Raw genomic sequence first — 26,860 nt, 5'->3', positions numbered from 1 at the left:
GTCTAGAGACTTGTGAGGTATTCAATGAGACATAATTTTTATGGGAAGAGGCATCCATACTGGCATTTGAGAGGAAAATTTGTCTCAATCTAGGAGTCAAGCATTTCCCATTTAATTTCTCATTTTGTGGATGGTGCTGATGTTCTATATCTGTCAACAGTTTCTCTGCCAAGGGGTTCTGGGAAGAGAGATTTCCTCTAGTTTTATATTCATCTCCAGATAATGGTTTTCTAGAATCTGGGGGATTTAAGGGTAAATATGCTTTATAAATTTTCCTAGGATTTTCTAGTACTTTCTCATTTTGGCTCTTTCATTTTAGGCCCTTCCTTGAGTTATTTTAATCACATAATGTGACAGATGTTTTTTGGAGTGTACTAGCTTTATCAATCCCTGGTGGCACGTTTTGCTCCTTGGTGGCCACAAAATTCGTTTGTGAATGCAAATGTAAATTTACCAATGTGGTTAACAGGTTATTACATTCAGCTAGGAATTTTTTAACTGTTGTTAAGTCATCCAGTAATTTAGGCATAAAGTCACCTATTGCTTCATTTTCACTTAAAGGCCTCTGTAAGCTACACTTATTATCAGGCTTGGTTTTAAGATTCATCCGATCCATTTCAAGTTCAGCTGGTTGTTTTATTGTAATAATATCATGATTAGTAAGTCCAGAAGAGAATAGATTATCAGTCTTAAGAATATCAGGGGATTTAATTAGTTCTGCATTTGCTATCTCCATTGCAAGATTTGGAAGGGAGAGATCCCTAGATATAGGTTTCAGTGAGCCTATATTATCTAATGACCAGTCCAATACTGGCATTTCATTTTGCGAGGTTTTTTCTTCCATTTCAATTAAATTGGATTTTGTTTTAAATTTGGCTTCCTTATCTAGTAATTTGTGGTCCCTCTTAGTAAAAAACTGGGTTATCCTTGACTGTACCTTGCATTCTTTCAAATGTTGGTCTGGAGAGGACAAACTACTAAGGGATTTATAAAACTCTCTATTCATATTCTATACAGGAGAGAAAATAACCATCCAATAGTCATCAAATGATGAGAGGTTTACAGAAACTAGTCCCAAATTTGCCCTGAGTGTTAAAGGGCCCTTGACTCTCCTTTCTCTCACTGCCTCCACCAAAGGGTTGTGAGGGAGGTGGCTTTATGCCTTCTCCACCCACGCTGCTCAGCTGGGGCCTGGGCTTGGCCCTGGATGTTAAAGGGCCTCCAGCTGCCCAGGCAATCACCTCTGCTGCTGTGCTGCTGTTGTTATTGCAGGGTCTCCTCCCCCGACACCAAAGTCTCCTAGGGAACTCTGGGAAGGCATTTTAAGGGGTCCTCCACCCACAGGTGCCCAGACAATCACCTCTGCTGCTGTTGTTGTTGCAGGGTCTCCTTGGAAGGAGTGTACTGATCCCAACAATTATCAATGCCTGGCAGATGTTGACTAGAGATGGCATATTAATTCCTAGAGATAGCATATTAATCAAAATCATGAATAATCAACTCCGCAAAATTCAACACTGCAAATGTGGAGGGTTGAATGCATTTCTACTGTTGGAACATTGCTCTTTAAAGGCTTGGATGCTGCTTGAAATGGATAAACTGACAAATGTGGTAACTCAAGGATATCTTTGTATGAGAGAAAGTACTTTTTTGCTAAATGGAATTATTTTATTTTGCATTCAGTAGATTGGACAAATACATTTTTGAATGAAAATACTTCTGAAAGTACAAATAGTGTAACATTCAGAAAAAGCCAATGCAACCACTTCATTCCCAGAGCACCTTCAGAAAGGAGACCAAGTAATTCAAAACTCCCCAAGCTCCAAGGATAAATTTAAATGAAGAGATTATAGATTCATAGAGTTGTAGAGACATCTAGCCCAATAGTCCAGAGCTAGAGCATCCACAACAGATTTCTGCCCAACAGCTGCCTAAATTACCTTTGGTGAGGAAGAGCCCACTAAATAATTGCTTTTGTTGCCAAATTGCTCTTACCATTAAGAGATTTCTTCTAATGTTCCATTAAAATCTACCATCCTGTGTTAAATATGGATTGGATCTTGCAGTAGATTAGTTGTGGATCAAAGAGGCTAAGAACTGGGGAGAAATGGACACTTTTGGACATCTTTATTTGGAACTGTATTCTAGCAAGCCCAAAAACCTTTCTCTACAACTAGAACTAGAATTAGTTCTGCAAGTAAAACTAATTCCACAGAAAATCATGCTCGACTCCATACAGATTCTACCAGAGTACAATAAACTCTGTGGAAAAACAAATTAATATAAGGAAGGGTTGCTAATATTGTTAAACTGACATTATTTTCGCTGTCCCCTCTTTCCCCCGCCCAAAATGTTGTCTTTTCTGTGATTGTCCAGGCTGTGGGGCAGTACATTATTTGCCCTCAAATACCTGATATCACAGAAAAGACAATATGTATTTTAACACAGTGGTTCTCAAATTTGAGTCCGTATGTGACCATTAGCCATGCTAGCTGGGTCTTCGTGGAAATGACGGACAATGATATCAGGGGATCCAGCATAGAGAATCAGTAATTTAATGTTCCTTCTGTGCGCTTGTTTTCCATTACGCCACCCTTCTTCATTAGCTTTCTCTGAACTAGTTCCAGTTTGTCTATATCCTTCTGAAAGCGTGTCACCCAAAACAAAAGTGTTGCACATGAGCTAACCTTACTTTCACATGTTGCCTTGCACAAAACATTCTGTTCTGGTAAGCTTATGAATCAGTTTAAGTCCTGATAATTGTTAATGTTTTCCAATGGATTCAAAAATGATTGAGTTTACCATACAGAGGTCAAGATCCAATGGTATACTTTTGTAATCCATGAGCTCCTACAGACATGCCAAAATAAAGCTGCTTTGGGTCACTTTGGAGGTATGCTGTTTAAATGATGCATGCGTCCTAAGAGTCCAGAAGCTGTGCCAAAGCCACACTCCACTCCTTAGGACTGGAGCATGGCTTTGGCACGGCTTCTGGACTCATAGGATGCATGCATCATTTAAACAGCATACCTCCAAAGTGACCCCAAACAGCTTTATTTTGGCCTGTCAGTACAGGCCTATGCTAACAAAATTATGACTTCCTTCCGCCTTCCCCTCCCACTTCAGCCCTCCATGACTCCAAAAACATCCTCCAGAGTGTTTCTTAGCCCACCAGGGCAAGTTTTTAGGGTGCATTGTGCATGGAGGACTTCAGAAGACAGAGAAGGATCCCCAATTTGGATGGATGCACAATCCTGACCTAAAACAAATTATTCCCACAAGACATGTTTCACACGAAGATCAGCACAACTATTCAGCTATATCAGTTTTGTCTGCTACACTGCATGGGAACAAATAGTCAAAGAGGTATCATTATTATATTATCCTTGTCTCAAAGCACAGTTCCTTTATCTCATCTATCACCTTGCAATGTTTTCCCCTTTAAATGTTCTAGGACGCCTGAGATGCCATAAGGTTTTCATAACTTTAATGTCTCATATTGCTATTAATTATTCAGCAGCTATGTACACAGTGAAAGCAAAGAATTGTTGACTAAACTGTATTTGCTTATTTCTGCATTCTTTAACTCAATGGCACTCTTATCACAATAGGGTCAATCGAATCAGTCTCAGCTCCATTTCAGTTTCACGTGTGTTCAGTTTGGCCCATTTTCTCTAATTTTTAAAAAATAAACATGTAGAAATAATTCAATCAAACCGTATGCATTTCTCCTTTTTTTAAAAAAGCACACACAAGAACACATTATGTATGTTTCCCCCTTAAAATATGCATTCTAATATAGTTCCACGTAAACTACACATTTGTACACATTGCTTGTGCTGAGAACTACATCACAAATTCAGATAAATATTCATTCTCATCCCTGTATTACTCACAAATGTTAATCTGATTTAGTTAATTTAGAAATATGGGCTGAACAAGATTTAGAGATCATAGCTATGCTCAAATATCTGATGGCTCCCACTTGGAAGATGGGCTCTCCTTCTTCATTGGAGGTTTTTAAACAGATGTTGGATGGACATTGTCCATGCAGAGGTTGCATCGCTAATTCGGAAGAAACCTTTGGGCCTCTTTCTACCATTGACATAAATCTGAAAATTTGTTCTTAAAGAATTCAAAGTATCTCTCAATTTTTGCACATGCATACAATTCAAAATATGTTCTGGGAATGAGGTATATGTTAACATGTTCTTGTCTTCTAAATGTATACACCACAACCTCATACATCATACAGATCCTTCTCAGGATTTGTAACTTGGCAAGCCTCCGTGGACTCCATTAAACTGGATCAGTTTGAGTTGGTCAGTACCGATGATGTGGACAAGATCCTTGGAAGTGTTCGGAAGACAACCTGCTCTCTCGATCCCTGTCCCTCATGGCTAGCGGCTCAGGGGGGACCGGTGGTAACCTCGATGTTACAACGGATTATTAATACATCTCTGAGGGATGGGCAATTTCCATCCAGCTTGAAATTGGCCACTATAAAACCGCTGTTAAAAAAGCCCTCCCTCGACCCCCTGATACATAGTAATTATCGGCCAGTCTCGCTGCTGCCATTTTTGGGGAAGGTGATCGAGAGGGCGGTTGCAATCCAGCTTCAATCGATCTTGGATGAAACGGATTATCTAGACCCATTTCAAACTGACTTTCGGGCGGGTTACGGGGTTGAGACGGCCATGGTCGCCTTGGTCGATGATCTCCGTCTGGGCATCGATAGGGGAAGCGTGTCCCTGTTGGTGCTCTTGGACATCTCAGCGGCTTTCGATACCATAGACCATGGTATCCTTCTGGAGCGCCTGGCAGAGGTGGGAATCGGGGGCACTGCGCTCCAGTGGTTCCGGTCCTACCTCTCTGGGAGGTTCCAGATGGTGCAGCTGGGAGACGTGTGCTCCTATAAGAGGGCCCTTATATCTGGGGTCCCTCAAGGAGCCATTCTGTCTCCCATGCTTTTTAACATTTACATGAAATCGCTGGGAGAGATCATCCGGAGACATGGGGCGCGGGGTTATCAATACGCTGATGACACCCAAATAGTCTTCTCTATGTCTCCGACTGATACAGTGACTGAGGATGGCGTCTCTCCTCTCGTGGCCTGTCTGGAGTCGGTAATGGGCTGGATGAGGGAAAACCGACTCAGTCTGAATCCAGAGAAAACGGAGGTACTAGTGATAGGTTCCCCTGGTCCAGGAATGGCGGTGGTTCCACCTGTCCTGAACGGGATCACGCTTCCTGTGAAGGACTCTGTACGCAGTCTGGGGGTGCTTCTTGACTCGTCGCTTCATCTTACAGCTCAGGTGAATGCGACGGTCAAGAGCACCTGTTATCAGCTTCAGCTTATTCGCCAGCTGCGTCCATACCTGGCCCAGAGGGACCTTGAAACAGTAGTACATGATCTAGTAACCTCTCGATTGGATTTCTGTAATGCGCTCTACATGGGGCAACCCTTGTACCATACCCGGAAGCTACAGATGGTACAGAATATGGCAGCCAGACTGGTCACTGGTACCTCCAGGGCCAGTCATATTACACCTGTACTTAAAGATCTGCATTGGCTGCCCATTCGCTTCCGGGCGCAATACAAGGTGTTGGTTATAACCTATAAAGCCCTACGTGGCTTGGGCCCAGGATACCTTGAGGACCGCCTCTCCCCATATATTCCGCCCCGCACCCTCAGAACATCTGGGCAGCAACTACTGAGGGTCCCGGGGGCTAGATTAGCCTCCACAGCAAGGAGGTCATATTCCATCTTCGCCCCGACCCTCTGGAATACGCTGCCTATAGAGCTCCGCTCGGCCACCTCCCTGGCCCAGTTCAGGAAGGAATTAAAAACCTTTCTGTTCCGACTAGCATTCCCCGACACAATCTCCAGCTAGTCTTCCCCCTCTGACAGCAGTGATGGCTGGTTGACGGGGTTTTAATATTGGTTTTAACAGTTTTATTGTATTCGTACTGTTGTTATTTTGATTTGCTGTGTTGATATATTGTATTGTTTTGAATTGTTGTGCACCGCCCTGATCACAGGAAGGGCGGTATACAAATAAACTTTTTATTTATTTATTATTTATTTATTTTTTTCTCCCGAGGCAAATTTGCCCATTGCTACTTTTGTAAGATTTGAGATCTCAGCTTTTAAACTGATTAATGCAGGGGCACCCTTGTTGACTATTAAACAAAATACAAAAGACAACATGATGATACCTTTTAGGTGAACCAGAAAAATACGATATTAGCTTTTAAAGCTCACCGGCCTCTTTGCTGACAAAAATGGTAGGGAAAATAAAAGATGGAAGAACAAAAAGTGACATTATTAGAGACACAGGAATGCTGGTCTGTATCTTGTTTGTGATGATGATAAAGAGTGTCCATGCAGGCAGAAAGTGTGTCAGCCCTACTTTGGAAATAAGGCCAGATAGTTCTGAAATTCAACGGAGAGCTTTAGAGCCTTCCTCAGGACAGAGCTCTTTGTGATCAGATTTCTTTGTTCACGTACTAAGAGCAAGAAGTTATCCACTAAAACAATTTCTGTTTTGGAAGCCAAAGGGGATTTCTGTGTTGTTGCACTCTGCCATAGTTGTGCTTTATGGAATAAAGTAATGGATAACAAATGAAAATAAACCAAGTTGCTTCAATCAGGTTTGTGTTTTAGTCTTTATATGTCCCTTGTTCCTGACTCTTCACATGTTTAGGAAGAAATTTGGATCATGATGAACCCAAATCCTCTCTTATAGAAAGACAGAAAAACTAACTTTTGCTTTTATAATGGTGCACCATCCCATAACAGTTTGTAGTGTAAAACTGTTTTTATGTTGTATTCACAACTTTAATAGACCATTTTTAAAAAAATAAAAGAAAATAATGTACTCTCTTTAAATTTCAGAACACTTATTCTGGACTGACTAATTTGTTTTTACATTCAGTTTTTCAAAGGAAATTAGATAAACAGATCTAAATGGGATATGCAACAATGTCCTGCAATAGTATCTTGTATCCAGTTTAAAGGCCCTGGTGGGAATCATCCCCTTATAAAGAAAAACAGCTCTGTCCATTTGTTTCCTTTCCAACAACACATTTCTAACATCAAAAGAGTCATTTCACATACACATACAACTGTTTGCGGGTGGCTTGTCTGCTTGTTTTCCTGTGAAGCATTCTTTGTGATTCAGAAAAAGGAAAACATTGAACTGTCTCTCGGGGGAGGGGGGGTTGTAATATTTCTAAGATGTAAAATCTTAAACCAGATTTTAATGTATCCTCTTTTGCCAGCCATTCCATGTCATTCTGCAGCATTTTCCTTGGAAATGGGAAATAGCCTTTTGACTGCAACATTCCCCTCCTCTGTGAAGTTGAAGGCTTTCACAACTGAGATCCACAGCTGTGTGGCTGTGTTTCGGAGAAAGATGCCAGCCACAGATGCTAGTGAAACGTCAGGGATAAACTCTTCCAGAACATGGCCCCATAGTCTGAAATACCCACCAAAAACTATTCCCCTCCTCCTTTGACATTTTCCCATGTCATTCTCTTCAAGAGGTTTTCTGTATGTACTGTGTACATCTGTGAGTACTGATGATGTGGACAAGCTCCTTGGTAGGGTGAGGAAAACAACTTGCCCTCTCAACCCTTGCCCATCATGGCTGGCCGTCCAGGGGGGGGGGATGCATTGAGGAAGTTCCTTATGGATATCATCAATGCATCCTTCAGGGAAGGACATATTCCATCTTGTTTGAAGGAAGTGGCTGTTAGGCCACTTCTGAAAAAACCTTCCCTTGACCCCCTGGATATGAATAATTACAGGCCAGTCTCTTTACTACCATTTTTGAGCAAGGTGATCGAGAGGGCGGTTGCTCTTCAACTCCAAGCTGTCTTGGATGAAACCGATTATCTAGACCCATTTCAAACTGGCTTCAGGACAGGCTTTGGGGTTGAGACTGCCATGGTTGCCTTGACCGACGATCTGCGTCTGAGCATCAACAGGGGTAGTGTGACCTTGTTGGTGCTCCTAGACCTCTCAGCGGCTTTCGACACAATAGATCATGGCATCCTCTTGGACCGCCTGAGGAGGTTAGGTATCGGAGGCACTGCATTGCAGTGGTTCTGGTCCTTCCTCTCAGGCAGGTCCCAGAGGGTGCTGCTCGGGGACAGCTGCTCCAGTAAAAGGGAGCTCACCTGTGGGGTTCCACAGGGTGCTATACTGTCCCCGATGTTATTTAACATCTATATGAAGCCGCTGGGTGAGATTATTCAGAGTTATGGAGCTGGGTGTTATCAGTACGTGATGACACCCAGATCTATTTCTCCATGTCTCGTTCATCGCCCTCGAATTCTGATGGCGTCTCTTCTCTCAGTGAATGTCTTCGGGCAGTAATGGGCTGGATGAGGAAAAACAGATTGAAACTGAATGCGGACAAGACGGAGGTGCTCATGGTAGCAGCCCCGAAACCAAGAATTGGGTTGCAACCTCCAGTGCTGGATGGGGTCACACTCTCCTCCAGTGACTGTGTTCGCAGTCTGGGGGTGCTCCTTGACTCATTGCTTCTGATGACAAATCAGGTAAATGCGACAGTCAAGAACGCCTGTTATCAGCTTCGGCTGATACGCCAACTGCGCCCTTTTCTGGAAGTAAGGGATCTCGAGACTATTGTACACGCGCTGGTAACCTCATGTCTAGATTTCTGTAATGCGCTCTACATGGGGCTACCCTTGTGCTTGATTCGGAAACTGCAATTAGTGCAGAATATGGTGGCCAGAGTAGTGTCAGGAACATTGAGGAGGGACCATATTACTCCAGTATTAAAGTCCCTCCACTGGCTGCCTATTAGTTTCCGGGCCCAGTACAAGGTGTTGGTTATCAACTTTAAAGCCCTTAATGGCTTGGGTCCAAACTATCTCAGGGACCGCCTCCTCCCATATAATCCTCCCCGCACACTCCGGTCCTCTGGGAGGAATTTGCTGCAGCCTCAAAGATCTAGGCTTTCGGCTACCTCCCAGAGGGCTTTTTCTATTGTCGCCCCCAGATTGTGGAACGACCTGCCGGACGAGATCTGTCAACTGACATCTTCAGACAGCTTTAAAAAGGCTGTCAAGACGGATCTCTTCTGGCAGGCCTTTCCTGGATAGATAATCCCACCCTCAAGAACCCTCTTCTCATGAGAGTCCCTAAGGTCCTCTCTGGAAATTTGAGTGGATTGCTGCCACAGTTTGCTGTTTTGTTTTTGTCTGTTTTGTAATGGTGTGTATGTGTTATGTTGTTTAATTTGTTGGTTTTAATTATAAGTGATTTAATAACTTTTTAAGGGGGGGGGAGAGGGAAGTTTTTGTATATATTGTATTGTATTTTATTATTGTTAGCCGCCTCAATTGACCTCAAAGGGGCGGGATATAAATAATTTTTATTATTATTATTATTATTAATGGTGGATGGCAACACTAAGCAGAGTGAAATGGACATCAGCAAGAAGAGCGGAAGGTAAACAGAAAGGGGAACAAATGCCTCCTTGCTGCTCTTACATTGCTTTGAAGTGGAAGGTGCACTCAGAAAATGAAGGTCTGCAAAAAGGATGGGAATGTATGTAATAGAGGAGAAGAGAAAAGGAGATGTGGGGAAGATTACATGGAGAATAAAAAAGAGGAAGAGAAGAATGGGGGGAAATGGGGGAGAGATTAAGAAAGAAAAAGATGAAAGAGTAGGTTGTTGGACAGACACGCAGAGAAATGACAGAGAATGCAAGAAAAATGGAGATGTGGGATGGGCGAATAAGGCAAAATATAGAGAAGAGAACAACAGAGGACACTGGAGAAGGTTTGCATAGCATGGGTATCAGAAGAATTAGTGGAGATGATGGAGATGAATTTGAAAGCAGTGAGATGATGTGGTCTCTTCCAGCCCTAAGATTCTGTGTTAATGAGCAGCATGGAAGAAGGGAGGTGAAGGTGTTTCAAAAATTGCCAGACCAGAAAGTAACAGGATTCATAAAATCATGGATCATTTTGTGTGAGAAACAGAGAATAGTTTATTAACATATTATTTACAGTTGTAGAGATACCCAACCTGTACATTTTTATTAATTTATTTCTATAGCGCAAGAACTGCTACTCAAAAAATTTCATTAAACCATTTCTGCTAGACAATGCACATTATTAAATTAAGGTGTGATTTTATGGGGAGGGTTTTTTTTAAATTTTAAATTGCAGTATAGTTATTGCAATCATAACTTAGTGAAGTTGCCTAGCTACCTGACAGATTGAGTTACTGATCTGTAGGCAGTTAGTTCTGTGTTATGCATAAATGAAACGGGTGTTGGATTTGAGAGGTAGTTTGAAGTGCCCACTGAGCCATTAAACCCACAGCATGACCTCTCTCAGCCTGTCCTTCTTTACAGGACTGTGTTGTGTGAATGAAAGTAAGAAGAACCATGTACAGTTGGCCCTTTGTATCTACTGGGATTTGGTTCCAGCCTGCCACTGCCACTGCCGCCGCCGCAGCTCATGTATACCAAAATCTGTGGATTTATTTTGCTTATTTTCTTTCTCTTACTATAAATAAGAACTACTGAAAGATGTTGCCATGGTGAGATTTCATAATATGCTTAAAGTCAATAGTTATTGTTAAGCACAGGCTCACTATCTTCATTTTAATATTAATTCCTAAGATGCTGATAATGTTGGCAGGATGGATGGTGGACTGTAGGGAGATAATGAATTATTAAAGCTATTACTGTTATCCCACCCATTTGGCTAAATACTGGAAGCTAAACATTTCAATTTAGCTAGGCTTGATGCTATCTAATCAGTTTGAAGAAATATTTTTTTAAAAAATTAAATAAATTGAGGTGGAATATGTTGAGATTTTCTAGGAGTTGTAGTCTAGAAATTAAACTTTCAAGTTCTCATTCATTATGTATATTCGCTGGAGAAATGGAGGTATACTTCTGGTGTTCTGTCTATATCATTGGTATTTCCACTGTGTATTACAAACATCACCTTTGGCTTTTGCATACAAATAGAAACCCAAAGCTGAAGAACTGAGCAGTTCTAAAAGTTGCATATTTGTTACAATCATTTAATCAAAAGCATGGCTTTTCCAAAGGTGACCACCCTGTGATTTGAGAAAGTAGTGGGGAGATATATCTTTCTCGGATATTAGAGTAACTATTACATTCTAAAATGAAACGGCTAATATCTTTTATAATTAAGGAGTTAAAAAGCAGTTTCCTTAGGGGCATTTTGGATGTACCCCTGTCAAATCTGGCAGGGGAAGGGAGTTTAGCCATGCCTATGTAAAAGCCAATCTCATGTTAGAAAAAAGTGATTCCCAACCTGTGGGTCGTGACCCTTTTGAGGTTCGAACGACCCTTTCACAGGGGTCGCCTAAGACCATCGGAAAACACATATTTCCGATGGTCTTAGGAACTGAGGCATTGCTCCTGTACAGTTCTTCCTTGGTGATTTGTTTTTCTTTCCATTCTCTATACATTTTTTGGTTGCTGTTTTACTACTTCCTTGAGTTTGCTGTGCAGCCACATTGGCTTTTTCAGATGTTTCCCATTTTTCTTCTTCTGTTGGTTGTTTTTTTAAAATGCACTTTTAGTGACTCTTTCTTCATGAAATCCCACTCTTGCTAGGTGTCTTTTTCCTTCAACATCTCAAGCCATGAGATTCCACCCAATATTTCCCTGAGCTTGATAAAAATCAGCTTTCCTGAAATCCAAGAGTTGTGTTAGACTATAGTCTTCTTGGGCTTGTCCCACAATTGCAAATTCTAGCATTACGTGGTTGCTTTCCCTAAAGTACCAACTGCTTTGATTCCAGTGACCAACTCCTCCTTCTTGGTTAGGGTCAAGTCCAACTACCGATCCTCTTGTTTCTTCCTCAAATAAATCCCTATCTGTCTCATGCTGTATCATGTTTCATGTTGTGTCACGTCTGTTCCTCAAATATCTGTTTCATGTTGTGAATCCACTTAATGTCATGCCCATTTGGGAGAAAGGTGGGATATAAATCTGAAAGATGAGAGAGGTAGGTAGGTAGGTAGGTAGGTAGGTAGGTAGGTAGGTAGAGAACCACTTTGTATTCAGTAACTGGGGAAAAGAATAATCCATGAAAAGTAAAACAAACATCTCTGTTTGTTGGAGCAGTCTGAAATTAGTAACTCCAAAATGGTATCTATGCAAGAATCTGGAACAGGCATGTTGGGAGGAACCCAAAGTTTTGCAGAGTTATATATTTAAAAAATGCTTTAGAAAGAAACAAAAAAATCCTTAGGGTTTTTTTTAAGGGGGGGAAGAGATACTCTGAAACAGTCAGAAGTAAGAGTACTGTAAGAAGTAAGATCATTAAATATTGTCTGACTGTTTTGGAAGAAAATGGAAAAGCAGGAGGTGGTGGCAGAAAAGAATGGCATGGCTGGACTTCATGCTGCAACTCTTTGTTCCTCCTGTGGGTTCATATGATCCTGGTTTTTGTCCTTTGCACTTGTTGCCACATTGGCCTAATGAAAGATCATTCTCCCGAAAGGAATTTCTTTCTCTCTAGAAGTTTAATTGAATCCCTCAGTGCAGATTGTACTTCCCACACAATTGAATCTTTGATCCAAAAAAGGCTTCAGGTGGCATTCTATATCTGCTCTGTTTCACTTTTGCGTAATTCAAATGTATCTTCTGTCCAAATTTCACATCAGCCTGTGACTATAATTGTGTTCGTATGTATGCTTTTTGCAGTAATTTTCTGTAACATACATATTTTGTATACAACTTCCCCTACTATACAAAGCTTTCATTAAGATCCACTATTATTCTATGCAATGCCTTCCTCGAAGTGTTCTACTGAAAATTCAGAGAAATGCAAAGTGCTAAGAAGTGTGTTCCAATCCTATGACTGGTCTGAGAGTGAAAATTATACTGTACTCTAAATAAATAAATAAATATTCTAAATAAATAAATAAATAAATAAATAAATAAATAAATAAATAAATACTGAATTCGGCACCTTTTACTGGATCTTAAAAGGAATCTAAAAAGGAATGAAGAGATATCAAAAATGGGGTAATGCAATCAAAATGATGGACCAGAAAAGTATCTTAGCAGCAGAATGTTGAATGGAAACTGGAGGAATAAGGTGAGATAATGGGAGACCAGTCCAAAGAAGATTACAATAATCGAGGCAAGAAATAACCAAAGCAGAAACTAAGGTCTTAGCAGAAAGAAACAGAAAGAAAAAGGCTGATTTTGGCAATGTTATAAAGAAAAAATCGACGTGACTTGGCTACAGCCCCAATGGACAAAGAAGATTTATTTTCAAAGAAACAAACACTATATGCTTCTTTCACAGGATAAATGGTAATGTTATTAACAGTGATGAAGGATGTGTGTTGCGAAGAAGGTTTTGGAGGAAAAATAAGTAGTGAAGTCGAAGGTTTTTGTGGCCAGCATCCATAGTTTTTTGTGGGTTTTTTGGGCTAGAACATGGCCACATAGCCCCCCAAACCCACAAAAAACCAAGTAGTTCTATCCTTGCCATGTTAAGTTTTAGGCTATGATGAAGCATCCATGCTGAGATAGCTGAAAGACATGCTGCAATATGGTGTTCGATGTCAAAAGAGAGTTCTGGACTTGAGAAGTACAGCTGAGTATCGTCAACATAAAGGTGATAATGAAAACCATACCAACGATTAACATTATCCAAAGATAGTGTACAAAGGGAAAACGACAAAGAACACAACACAGTCCTGTGGAACCCCAACTGAAAGGGGGGCAAAAAGAAAATACACAACTTTCAGCTACCACATTAAATGACCAGCCCAAGAGATGAAATGTGAATCAGCTGAGGATCGAATCAGTAAACCCAAAAGCATGAAGGGAATCCAAGAAAACAGCTTGATCAGCTGTGCTGAAGGATGCATAGAGAGATCAAGAAGAATAAGGACTGACTATACCTTTTTACTTGGCCTAGAGGAGATAATCTATGATTTTCATAAGAGATGTCTCCATAGAGTGCAATGGGTGAAATCTAGATTTAAAAGGATCCATCATCCCTAAAATACTGCCGATGCTTCTTTGCTATTTATACAAAGGATGCTAGCATATTTTATTTTCATGTAATTATGAAATGTATAAAATCACAGAAGCGTGTGTTTTTATATTATTCTATTTTACTTTATTTTATTGTGTATCACTTGATGTTTATTGCTGCACTTACGGTATGTATCACACTTTGTATCTTTTCAAAACTTGCTGGTCACTGACCGAATAAAACCTATCTATCTAAAAGAATCCATTACAGAAATGCAAGAAAGGAAGTCAAGGCAACATATATACAGAGCATGTTCCAGAACTAGGAAAGGCAACAGTTAAACAGGCTGATGATTAGAAAGAGAAGAGGGATCGAGGGAAAGCTTCTTAAGAATTGGAGAAACAGTCGTTTGTTTAAACTCAGAAGGAAATGAGCCAGTGGGAATGGAGAGATTAATAATATTAATATTAATAATATTAATGACAGAATACCAAGGAGATTATGAACAAAGGCAAAAGAAACAAGATGATGATCAGGGAAAGAAAATTCAGTAACTGAAAAGCAAGAGATAGGACAATTCTTACAATGGATTTCCAGATGTTTTGAATTACCATCTCTGCCAGCCCCACACAGGATAGCCAGTTGTGGCAGATGTAGTAGGGGAGCGTAAGAGTTGCAGTTAAAATTATCCAGAGAGCTAGCGCATGTGCACACACACACATGTACACACACACACACACACACACTGGTATATCTATTTCTGAACAGATTACAACTGTGAACATTTAACATTTATAACATTTTCTTATATCCAAAGAATATCACAAAATCATTTGGTCATTATCAGTCTGATAATCTTGTAAAGTTAAGTCAGGAGTATTTTTTTCTCCATACTGCAGATCAGAAACTGAAGCTAAAAGAAAGTGACTTTTTAAAAGAATCAAATTATCATAGAATGATAGAGGTGGAAGAGACCTCAAGGGCCATCCAGTCCAACCCCATTCTGCCATGCAGGAACTCTCAATTAAAGCATCCCCATTGACAGATGGCCATCCAGCCCCTGCTTAAAGACCTCCAAGGAGGGAGACTCCACTACACTCCGAGGAAGGAGTGTGTCCCACTGTTGAACAGCCCTTACTGTCAGGAGGTTCCTCCTAATGTTGAGGTGCAATCCATTGCTCTGGATCCTAGTCTCTGGAGCAGCAGAAAACAACCTTGCTCCCTCCTCAATATGACACCCCTTCAAATATTCAAACAGGGCTATCATATCACCTCTTAACCTTCTCTTCTTCAGGCTAAAGATCCCCAGTTCCCTAAGTCGTTCTTCATAGAGCGTGGTTTCCTGATCTTTCACCATTTTGGTCACCCTTCTTTGGACACGCTCCAGTTTCTCAATCCTGGAGAAGCCACCTAATGAGTTCATAGTAGAGGCGAGATCCTCACTTGTAGCTCACTCCCTGTAGTTCAAATGTGGGGCAACACACTGTCCATGGAGGCTTCCCTCACCCATTTTGTGCTCCTTCCATCCCTCCCCAACAAATGTGTTGCAGATAGTAGTTCAAGATATATATAGCTGATGAGGTTTTTATGCAGCTTTAAATAATGTCTTTGGCCTGTTACAGACAGCCAAAATAAAGCTGCTTCGAGTCACAGTGGAGGTATGGTGTTTCAATGATGCATGCATCCTAAGAGTTCAGAAATCGCACCAAAGCCATGCTCCAGGCTGGAGCGTGGCTTTGGTGCGACTTCTGGACTCTTAGGATGCATGCATCATTGAAACACCATACCTCCACTGTGACTCGAAGCAGCTTTATTTTGGCTGTCTGTAACAGGCCTTTGTTTACTTTGCTTTTAATTTTTATTTATTATATGTGCTGTTTTATTCTTCAACTTGTTTGAAGTTCATTTACGATGTATGAACCTGGTATACAGTATTATATGTTTCATACGGAAAGTTGCCTTAGGAAAACTAGACAATTAAGAAATGTGTTAATACATATAAATATGGATGAGAAAGTACAGCAAAATGAGATGTGATCTCACTTTAAAGGAAGGTGCATAAGGAGTGCACACAACATTTTAAAGCCAAGTCACACTTTTGTAAGTGTGGCTGAGCTGCTCACGCACTTTTTCAAAAGTGACACCATTCTCCCCTTTTTTTGCCATCGTTATATGGTAAAATTCAGCACATGAACTGGTGGCAAGAAAAAGTCCCTGCGGGTTCAGGGACACAAAGAAGATCCCACACCAGACGGTCCTCGCTCTTGCTTTAGCCACTAGGCTAGACCAGCATACCACTTCCACCAAGGAAAAGGCCACTTTTGTTGTTTGGTGTTAACAGCTCTTGAGTTGACCTCATGGCAACCCTGTGGATGAGCCATTGCCAAGTCTCCTCCCCGGTTCTTCTTGTAGATTCAGACCCGTAACTTCTTTCATTGAGTCCATCCATCTGGTGTATGATCTTCCTCTCTTTCTACTAACCTCCACCTTTCCTAACATTATTATCTATTCTAATTGTGTCTTCTCATGATGTGGCCAAAGTAGGACAGCCTCAGCTTGATCCTCTTGGCTTCCAAGGAGATTTCAGCCTTGATCTGTTCAAGGGCCCATTTGTTTTGTCTTTTTGGCAACTTCAGCACTCTTCTCCAGCACCACCAACTCAAAAGAGGTTTGGGTTTGTTGTTGTTGTTGTTGTTGTTGTTGTTGTTTTTGTTTTTGTTTTTTTGCTATCCGCTTTCTTTATTCTCCAGCTCTCCTGTGTCAGAGCGTATAGATTTATTAAATTTTGGAGTGTGTGTGGAATTCACTTTGACGCCAAGCTGACCTCCTAGGAGCACCTCCATTTCTCCAAAGCAGAGATGTCATCTGGGCAGCTTGCAAAGGAGGGGGTAGGATCCCTAGAGATAAGACTGGAAATTCCCCACAGGTAGTTTGGCAGTTGCTAAATAGGAAAGCCATCACCTCCAAAAACCAACACCATATTGGCTGTTAGTTTTCAGCCTCACACTCGATGGATCAGTGATTAAATCAATGGCCACCCATTCATCTTTTTGCCTTCTTCGATTGTGTTCAGATCCAAGTGCATTGGCTAACACTATTCTTCACCTTAGTTTAACAAAAGCCCAGGTCTGTCCATCCTTTGTCTTGGCTGCAGCTAAGCCATTAAGCTCATTGCTAGAGGCTAGAATTTGCCTATATAAACCTCAGTCTAGCACACATCGATGTGCTATACTCAAAATAAAGCCTGGCTTCACGTCAGATCAAACTATGATTTTAGCTCCCTCAGCCATTTTCCACCACGTTTTGGCGGCCGTGTCTTCCATCATCTACATCTGGTTCCCAGAGAAGCCTTTGAAAGTAAGTATTTCCCGTAGGTTTGCCTCTCTCAACTCTCTCCCAAATTTCCCTCCTTTACTTTCAGTGAGAATTGTGTGTGTGCATGGATGTGTGTGCCCTTTTCGGTGTGTTTGTTTTCCCTTTTAATAAATATTTAGACTTAATTGGAGCAGTCTGTTTCCACATCGTCTCTCAAGGGATCTTTTGGCCCCCAATTAGAAACATCCTAACACCTGTCTTTCCGTGATGATGGGGGATACAATGGCTTGGACAATTCTAACTTGAGTGCTTAGTTGTATATCTTTACTCTTTAGGAACTTCTCTAGTTCTTTCATGGCTGCCCTTCCCATTCCTAGTCTTTTTTTCTTATTTCTTGACTGCAGTCTCTATTCTGATTAATTTTTTTATCCAAGGCATGGAAACCTCTTTTGATTCTTTCTGTATGAAACATGTAATACTGTATATCTGGCTAGAAATTACCATCCAAATGATCCAAGTGGAAAAACAGTGACCAAGTTCCCTTCCCCGGTGCATCAACATGGTCAGTACTGTGTTTGGCTGAGTCCTTTCAAAAGCCTCTATGTGTTGAACCAGGTCCCCCTGCCCCCCCCCCCCCACTTCCATGCTTCCCAAAACCAAAGTGTCGCAGTAAGTTCTCATAGATACAGTATCTGCTGGTTGCCTAGGAAACAGCTGGGGAATGGGATGTGATTGGTTATGTTGTCAGATAGAATAGTCTGACCAAGAAAAGACTTTCCCAGATACAGTTGCAGGCAGGTGATGCTGCAAACAATAAGCTTTTTTCAAGGGGGGGGGGAACTGGGCAATAGAACTTGCATTGGTAGTAAAGTCAGAGCTTCTGCATTGTATGAGTCTCAGAGATTCAATTTCCTTGCTCTTATTATTGCTGTGCCGTCCTCTCCCCGATTGCAACAAAAACATTCCAGAGTCAGGAACTTGCACCGACTGGATGTGTACAGTGGCTTTTTATTCCGTCCACTTTTATTCTCCTAGACCGACTTGAAATTTGGACAGTTGTCTATCAGTCCTTCTGTCCCTAGACACTGCAATGCAGTAGGAGGAATTGAAGATCTAACTTAGAAGGCATGAAGGATAAGGCAGGCAACGAGCATCGTTTCTCATTCACTAAGGCTGTATCCACACTGCAGAAATAATCCGGTTTGATGCCACTTTTACTTCCATAGCTCGATGATATAGAATTCTGTGAATGGTACTTTGCTGTTGGTAGCATTGCTCTGGTACCACAACAAACTACAATTCCCAGAATTCCATAGCATTGAACCATGGCAGTAAAAGTGGTGTCAGACCAGATTGTTTCTGCCGTGCGGATGCAGCCTAACAGGGTCATTCTTCTTCCTATTCCCAGACCGTATTCACTCCACCCACTTTCCTGGTGATGGCATTGATCAAGAAATTTGAATCTCAGTGACTCACAATAATCTTTCAAGTATAAGTTGATCAACCCAGATAGTTCAGGACAGGATCAAAATTCAAAATGACCTGAATAGACTAGAAAGCTGGGCCAAAGCTAAAAAAATGAACTTCAACAGGGAAAAATGTAAGGTACTGCACTTAGGGCAGAAAAGGAAATGCACAGATATAGGATGGGTGACACCTGGCTGAATGAAACTATGTGTGAAAGGGATCTAGGAGTCCAAGTAGACCACAAGTTGAACATGACTCAACAGTGTGATGCAGCAGCTAAAAAAGCCAATGCAATTTTAGGCTGCATGAATAGAAGTATAGTGTCTAGATCAAGAGAAGTAATAGTGCCACTCTATTCTGCTTTGTTCAGGCCCCACCTGGAATACTGTATCCACTTCTGGGCATTACAATTCAAAAGGGACATTGAGAAACTGGAGCATGTCCAAAGGAGGGCAACTAAAATGATGAAAGGTCTGGAAACTATGCCCTATGAGGAGAGACTTAGGGATGTGGGGATGTTTAGCCTGGAGAAGAGAAAGTTAAGAGGTGATATGATAGCTCTATTTAAATATTTGAAGGGATGTCATATTTAGGAGGAAGCAAGCTTGTTTTCTGCTGCTCCAGAGAACAGGACACGGAACAATGGCTGTGAGCTACAGGAAAAGAGACTCCACCTCAACATTACGAAGACCTTTCTGATAGTAAGGGCTGTTTGACAGTGGAACACACTCCTTCCTCAGAGTGTGGTGGAGTCTCCCTCCTTAGAGGTCTTTAAACAGAGGCTGGATGGCCATCTATCAGGGATGCTTTGATTTAGATTTCCTGCATGACAGATTGGGGTTGGACTGGATGGCCCTTGTGGTCTCTTCCAACTCTATGATTCTATGATTGTATGATTCTTTGTTTGAATCTTAACCAAAGAAAATGCCTTTCCTTCTCCCTGTCATTCCTAGCAGCATGACAGAGTTCAGTGCGTAATTGGACTCAGAAGAAATCAATTTGCAAACAAAGTTTGATGGGATGGTAGGATTTTCTAATCCTGGGTACACTATACCACCTTCACCTCAAATGTTGTTTGCAAATTGATTTTCTCAGTTGACATATCCTTGGATAATCCTCAAGGAGTGGGATTGATAGTGCAAAGGTAGTGAAAGCAAGTTTCAGAGACTGAGTACTGGCTGTATGTTTAGCAATCCCTTTCATTCCCATGCTATTTTATACACTGATGTATGTGAGAGAGCATGTTATGTCACCTAGAACAGAGAAATCATGAGCTCTTCTAAGATTACTGTCACGAATAGGCCGGCATCATGGGTTAGTCCTAACTAGAGCAAAGGGACAAAAACCAGAAAACACCCAACAGAATCTACAAGGAAACTGCAGACGTGTCTCACAGTGCGCAATATATGGCTGGTTTTTTATAGAGAAACGTCAACATGTTTTGCGCTGTGTATGCTTTTATGGCCTTCTTCATGAGCTACATTAAAAACATAAATGTAAATATAAAAGGACGACCCAGTTGGATCTGAATCTATGGTCCAAAACACACTGCATAAATTATACAGTTTGAGACCGCTTTTACTACTTCGGCTCAGTGCTAGGAAATTCTGGGAACTGTCATTTTGTGAGACATTTAACTTTCTCTGTTAGAGAGCTCTAGTGCCACAATAAAATTCCTAGGATTCCCTGGCACTGAACCAGGGCAGTTAACGCTGTCTCAAACTGAATTATTTCTGCAGTGTGGTTTGGACCTAGGACTTAGAGCTGTGGATGCAAGCTACGGGAAAAGGGATCCTCTCCATCCACCTCAACATTGGGAAGAACATCCTGACAGTAAAAGCTGATAGACTGTAGAAGAAGCTGCCTTAGAGTGTGGTGGAGTTTCCTTCTTTGGAGATTTTTAAACAGAGGCTGGATGGCCATCTGTTGGGGATGCTTTGGTTGAGAGTTCCTGCATGGCAGAAGGAGGTTGGACTCATGGCCCTTGGGGGTCTCTTACAACTCAATGATTCTATGTAACTTTGGGCCATCAATTCCTAGGGCTGTTGTGGGAACAAATACGAAGACAGCAACCATATCAATTGGCCATGTATGTTCCTGGTTTGGCAAACCACAACATTTGTCATTCACAGGCACTTCTAATGCTTCTGGGTTCTCATCAGATTAAGATAGGCGGGTTACACACCGCCATTTAGTACGTAATGAATACGTACTAGGGTTAGGAAGGGGCGATGCTTCCGCACCCCCCTAACCCTAGTATGTATTCTGTACGTACAATATGGCGGCGGCCGTTCCACACGGCCGCCGCCATATTTACGTATCGATGCTGTGCGTCCGCACGTGTCACGGCGTCTATGACGTCGCGAGTCCGCCCCTGGCACCTCGCGACGTCATAGAGGTGCTGCTTAAAGAAACTCCATTTTGGAGCTTCTTTTTCGGTCCGTGCGGGAGCCGCGCGGTGTGGCTGCTGCGGCTCCTGCACAGAGCAAGCGGCGGCGGTCTGTAATCCGCCATAGTATTACAAACAAGCTTCATTTATATACCACTTCATACTGCCTAAGCAGTGTCTAAGCGGTTTACAATTGTAAGCTAATTTGCCCCCAACAGTCTAGGTACTCATTTTAGCGACCTCGGAAGGATGCAAGCCTGAGTCGAGCTTGAGCCCTTTTGCTGGTCTTGAACTCGCAACTTTATGGTTTTGAGTGAGTGGCTGCAGTACAGGCATTTTTAACTACTGCGCCACCATTACCTTTTACCTTTTACCTTTTACCATTTTACCTTTTACCATCTATTTTTTTTAATGGCAAAAAGCTAAGGTCCAGGAAGATATCATAGGAATGAAAGCTTCTGATTGTGACTTCAGTCTGATTCACAAAGGAAACTGAAGAGGAAAGTTCTGACAAACTGAGAAATCACATCTCTTTCTTTTGCACTTTCCTCCCAGCATTTTAACAATTGATATTAAAAATCATAAAAGAAAACAAAGCACGCACACACACACACACACACACACACACACACACACACAGGCACATGAATAAAAAAGAGACAAAATTGTCTTTTCTTTTTTATCCCTATTATCTAATTTGAGCATTTTAATAAAAAGAGCATTTTTCTATGGGGGGGGCATCTAATGTTTTTCCATTTTTGCAATGACCAGTGCTAAGGAGATAAGGTTTTTATGTCATATATCCTTATTTTCAAGCAGTAGTAAAATAATGTGACCACAGGGGGAGGTAGACCATGAAACATGACAAACGTTCAAAGTCTTTCTTGGGTACGCCATCCCTAATTTTTAGGGGTCGGGGTGAAATTAAATGAATCAGAATCTAATGCACAACAGATTTACCGACAGAAGGAACTTGATGCTCCTGTTTTTCTCCCAAAGAGCCGACAAATGCAGCAGAGGAAGGAAAAGACTTCACCATAGTAGCCTATGCAACACTGGGGTGAGAATGGCAGTTAAAGGATGGGAAAACTGAATAAACTGACTGGCAAATTACTGAATTGCTTGAGAAATCATGAGCCAATTTACTAAACAGTCTACAGAATGACCAGTCTCCTTTGTTGAGGTAATTTAAAAGTAACCTGTCGATCCTAACATGGTTTATGGCGGAACATGGAAGATAGTATTTTGTGGGGGTTTTGGGCTATGTGACCATGTTCTAGAAGAGTTTCTTACTGACGTTTCGCCAGCATCTGTGCCTGGCATCTTCAGAGAAAGAAGATGCTGAAGATGCCAGCCACAGATACTGGCAAAACATCAGGAAGAAACACTTCTAGAACATGGCCACATAGCCCGAAAAACCCACAAAAAACTATGGATGCCGGCCATGAAAGCCTTCAACTTCACATTGAACATGGAAGACCTTGCTCATGGTACCTTGCAGAAAGTCACCTTGCATGTGGGCAGGTTGAAGAAGCTGAAAGAAGCTAACTGCTATCTCTAATAAAGTTGAGGATTTGGAGAACGGAAGAGATGCCTGAATATTCATCCAGAGCAGGCTGATCTAGAAAGATGATTAAATGAGATATGCTTGAAAATCAACCTTGAACATTCTGGGTTAGAATGTGAGGAATCACTTAGCTGCAATCTGCAGTCTACTAGGCCCCTGACACTTAAATAGCAGTTTCCTGAGATCTCTGAACACATTGAAGAGGCATGCTTTTGTGGTGACAACTTTACAGTAAAGTTGTAGAAAGCATGAAATGAAAGTGAATTTTTCTATTTGTTGTCCAGCTTTCACAACAGAAATCAGAAATACAGTTCCATGGAGAATCTTAACTTTAGTATTTTATTGAGTGTATTTTATATGAAATTGCAGGTTTTTTTATCTTGTAATGTTTCTTTTGTTGTAATCCCACTTCAATCCACAGGGAGAGGCAGGAGATAGAAATAATAATAATAATAATAATAATAATAATAATAATAATAATAATAATTATTATTATTCAATGATACATTTTTGCACTTGAGGGCTTTTTCTAGTTCCTTCATAGCTGCCCTTCTGATTTATTTATTAATTGATTATTTATTTATGGGGTTTATATCCCACCTTTCTCCCAAAACGGGATAGCCAGCTAAGCTCTAGACTTCTTCTGGTTTCCTGACTGCAGGAGCCAAGGTATGAAAAATCTTTCCAAATCATCACCAGCTACTTTAAAGTTATGCAAATAATCCACGGTCATTTTTGTTTTGATTTGTTAATGTTCAACTGTAAACTTGCCTTTTGCACTTTCTTCCCTGACTTTCCTCAGTCGTTGCTCTGAGTCTTTCATCCTGACCCAGAGGAGATGGGCAAAGGCAATCTGATCAAGAACTTCAGCTTCACCAATGTTTTCCTCCTCTTGGGCTTTTGTTTCAATGGGTCTGAACAGACAGGCCAAAATAAAGCCGTTTCGGGTCACTTTGGAGGTATGCTGTTTAAATTATGTATGTGGCCTAAGAGGCCCGAAGCTGCGCCAAAGTTGCGCTCCAGTCCTTAGGCCTCCTTCTGGCCTCCTAGAAAGCATACCTCCAAAGTGACCCAAAGCAGCTTTATTTTGGCCTGTCTATATTGTGTCATTCCTGGGAGCTGGGGCATAAAACCAACTAGAGCTGTTTCATTGCCTTCTGCAAAGAGAATCCAGGAAGCGCCATTTGTCAGCCAATTCAGAATCCTGGTTTTCATTACTAGTGATGTCAGTCTTCTATAGTGTTCTGTGTGACTTATCTCTTTCCTCTTTTGGTTATATTTAGTCTTTCATTGGGAACTCTTTTAAAGTTTTCTTTGCTCTTTGTTAAGGCCCTCTTTTTTTCTGTTTAGTCTAATCTGATATCTGTTCCCTGTCTTCCTTCTTGTCAGCTTCCCTTTTTTGTTCTTTATGTTCCTTCAATTACTCCTAAAGTCACCAGTGTTCATGATTTATTTCTCTCCAGATCTTTTCACCTTTTTGCTCTCGCTGAAACTTGGCATCCTGCCCATGATACTGCTACTTCAGCTGCCTTCTCCTGGCTTCAGCAGACTTTCTTTTCTCATACAACTGGTCATGAGGGTGGGGTAGAGGGGGGGGGTTCTTTTATCTCATGCCAGTTTCAGCTTTCAGACACTGGGCAGAGGCTGTTGGCACTGGCAGATCCAAGGGAGTGAAGCCCCTCACTGCATGCTCATCGATCCCACCCACAGATTCTATCCATATGTGAGATACTGAGTTGCCACCTCCTGCCCAAGTACTGTGCAAGGCTATGTCTGACTATCCATTCCATTTTCAGGGTACCTGCTCAAAAGAAGCAAAAAGGTCATTGAGAAACTGGAGCACGTTCAAAGGAGGGGGACTAAAATGGTGAAGGGTCTTGAAACCATGCCCTATGAGGAACACCTTAGGGAGCTGGGGATATTTAGCCTGGAGAAGAGAAGGTTAAGAGGTGATATGATAGCCTTGTTCAAATACTTGAAGGGATGTCATATTGAGGAGGGAACAAGCTTATTTTCTGCTGCTCCAGAGTCTAGGACCTGGAGCAATGGATGCAAGCTCTAGGAAAAGAGATTCCACTCAACATTAGGAGGAACTTCCTGAAGGTAAAGGCTGCTCAACAGTGGAAAAAACTCCTTCCTCAGAGAGTGGTGGAGTCTCCTTCCTTGGAGGTCTTCAAACAGAGGCTGGATGGCCATCTGCAGGGATGCTTTGATTGGGAGTTCCTGCATGGCGGGGGGTTGGATTGGATGGTCCTTGTGGTCTCTTCCAACTCTATGATTCTATGATTCTAAGCATAGAGAATTAAATGGGAGGACTGCACCTGAGGCATGCAGCCCATAGTCTACTGGCTTGACTCCTAACATATGACTAAAAGGATTTAGACCACAAATGCCCCACCCTCTGAATAGTAGAGCAGTGCCATAATAACCTACAGATATAGCTGCTCCTGGATTAAGGGAGGATTAATCCATATGACTGCAAAGTGTTCCAGATTGAAAGCAGACAGGCATACAATAAATTAATTGGAAGGTGCACTGACTGCAGGGCGAGATTGGATAAGGTGAAGTGGACAACTCCTGATATGGAGAGATGAGGATCAGGGGGACCAGAGTGGGCTGTGGGAATCAGGGAACCCTGCTGCTTCGGAATAACAGGACAGTGTGGCAAGCTGACCTCAGGGCCTGGCACCTCACCAAACCACCCTAAGAAATAATTGAGGAGGGGGGAGTTAGTGAAGTACAACAAAGGGCCCATACAGACAGCCCAAAACAAAGCTGCTTTCAGGTCATTTTGGAGGCATGCTGTTTAAATGACACACACATTTTAAGAGGCCAGAAGTTGCGCCAAAGCTGCTCTCCAGTCTTTCTGGCCTCTTAGGACGCATGCATCATTTAAACAGCATACCTCCAAAGTGACCCCAAGCAGCTTTATTTTGGCCTGTCTGTATGGGCCCTAAATCAGAACTTGAGAGGGAACACATACCTCTGGAAAGTGGAAGATCTCCAACACTCAATGTGCTGAATAGATTATGGACTGTAGACTGTAGATACAGTCCAGAGACAGTTGTTGTCAGAACTGAAGAGCAAGCATTAACATTATTAATTAAACTGTACACAATTTCAAATTGATGGTGGGCTTAATTCTCCTTCATTATAATTAATAAACACATTTGTCTCATTCCCATACCATTCCTTCTCCCCCCCCCCCCAATAAAAATTAACTTTGAACAGTCTTGAATCATGCTTGCCTCCCCTCCAGTATTATCTCAGCCTCTGTGTCTGAGATCACCAGGTATCGCACTATGGTATCGCACCAAGTGCTTGCACTGAAGTGTGGCTAATAATGGCCAATGGCCTCATGGTCAGGCCCTTAGAGGCCTGCCAAGTCTTGTGTGAAGACCTGGCAGGATTTGTGGTCTGCGAGCCTTCATACTGTGTGTGGGATGGGAATCACACCAGATCTTGCACTAAGTCCAACTGCACTAAGGGCCCGAACAGAGAGGCCAAAATAAACCTGCTTCAGGTCTCTTTGTAGGTATGCTATTTAAATAATACATGCATCCTAAGAGATCAGAAGCCACGCTAAAGCCACATTCCAGCCCTAAGGACTGGAGCGCAGCTTTGGCGCAACTTCTGGCCTGTTAAGATGTGTGTGTTATTTAAAGAGCATACCTCCAAAGAGACCCAAAGCCGCTTTATTTTAGCCTGTCTGTTTGGGGCCTAAGTTACCATTGGCCTGGTAACTTTTTCTGGGTCTCACAAACAATGGTAGCTAGCCTTGGGAGAGGCTCAGCACAACTAGGACCCTTCAGATGTGCTGGGATAAGATATGTCTTTGAGTCCCTCTACTTGGTCTCTTGATCTCTTTTCTTCCCGCTTCTTAATAATTTTTGTCCCTGCCATTCATTCTTCACCTCCCCATATTGCTAATCTTTCCCTTTCTACTGGCCTGTTTCCTTCTGAGTCAAACAGGTGAGCATATCTCAGTTTCTTAAGAAGCCTTCAGTTGATCCATCTTCAGTTTCCACTTATCAGCCTGTTCCACTGTTGCCTTTTCTTTTAAAGGTTTTGGAAAGTGCCATTTAATTACATTGCCT

The 26,860-nt window shown here is 41.8% G+C and overlaps 1 protein-coding gene across 1 annotated transcript in view; it reads left to right on the top strand.

The window, feature by feature from the left end:
• The window catches only part of LOC149306262 (protein shisa-9-like), a 270,711-nt gene that overhangs the window by 105,093 nt on the left and 138,758 nt on the right, over positions 1-26,860 (top strand). The gene's annotated exons all lie outside the window — the stretch shown is intronic.

This window comes from Sceloporus occidentalis, unplaced genomic scaffold, assembly GCF_023333645.1.
Source record: "Sceloporus occidentalis isolate IW3139 unplaced genomic scaffold, rSceOcc1.0.p SCAF_10, whole genome shotgun sequence".
Classification (NCBI taxonomy): Eukaryota; Metazoa; Chordata; class Lepidosauria; order Squamata; family Phrynosomatidae; genus Sceloporus; species Sceloporus occidentalis.
This window is presented reverse-complemented; position numbering and strand designations above follow the sequence as displayed.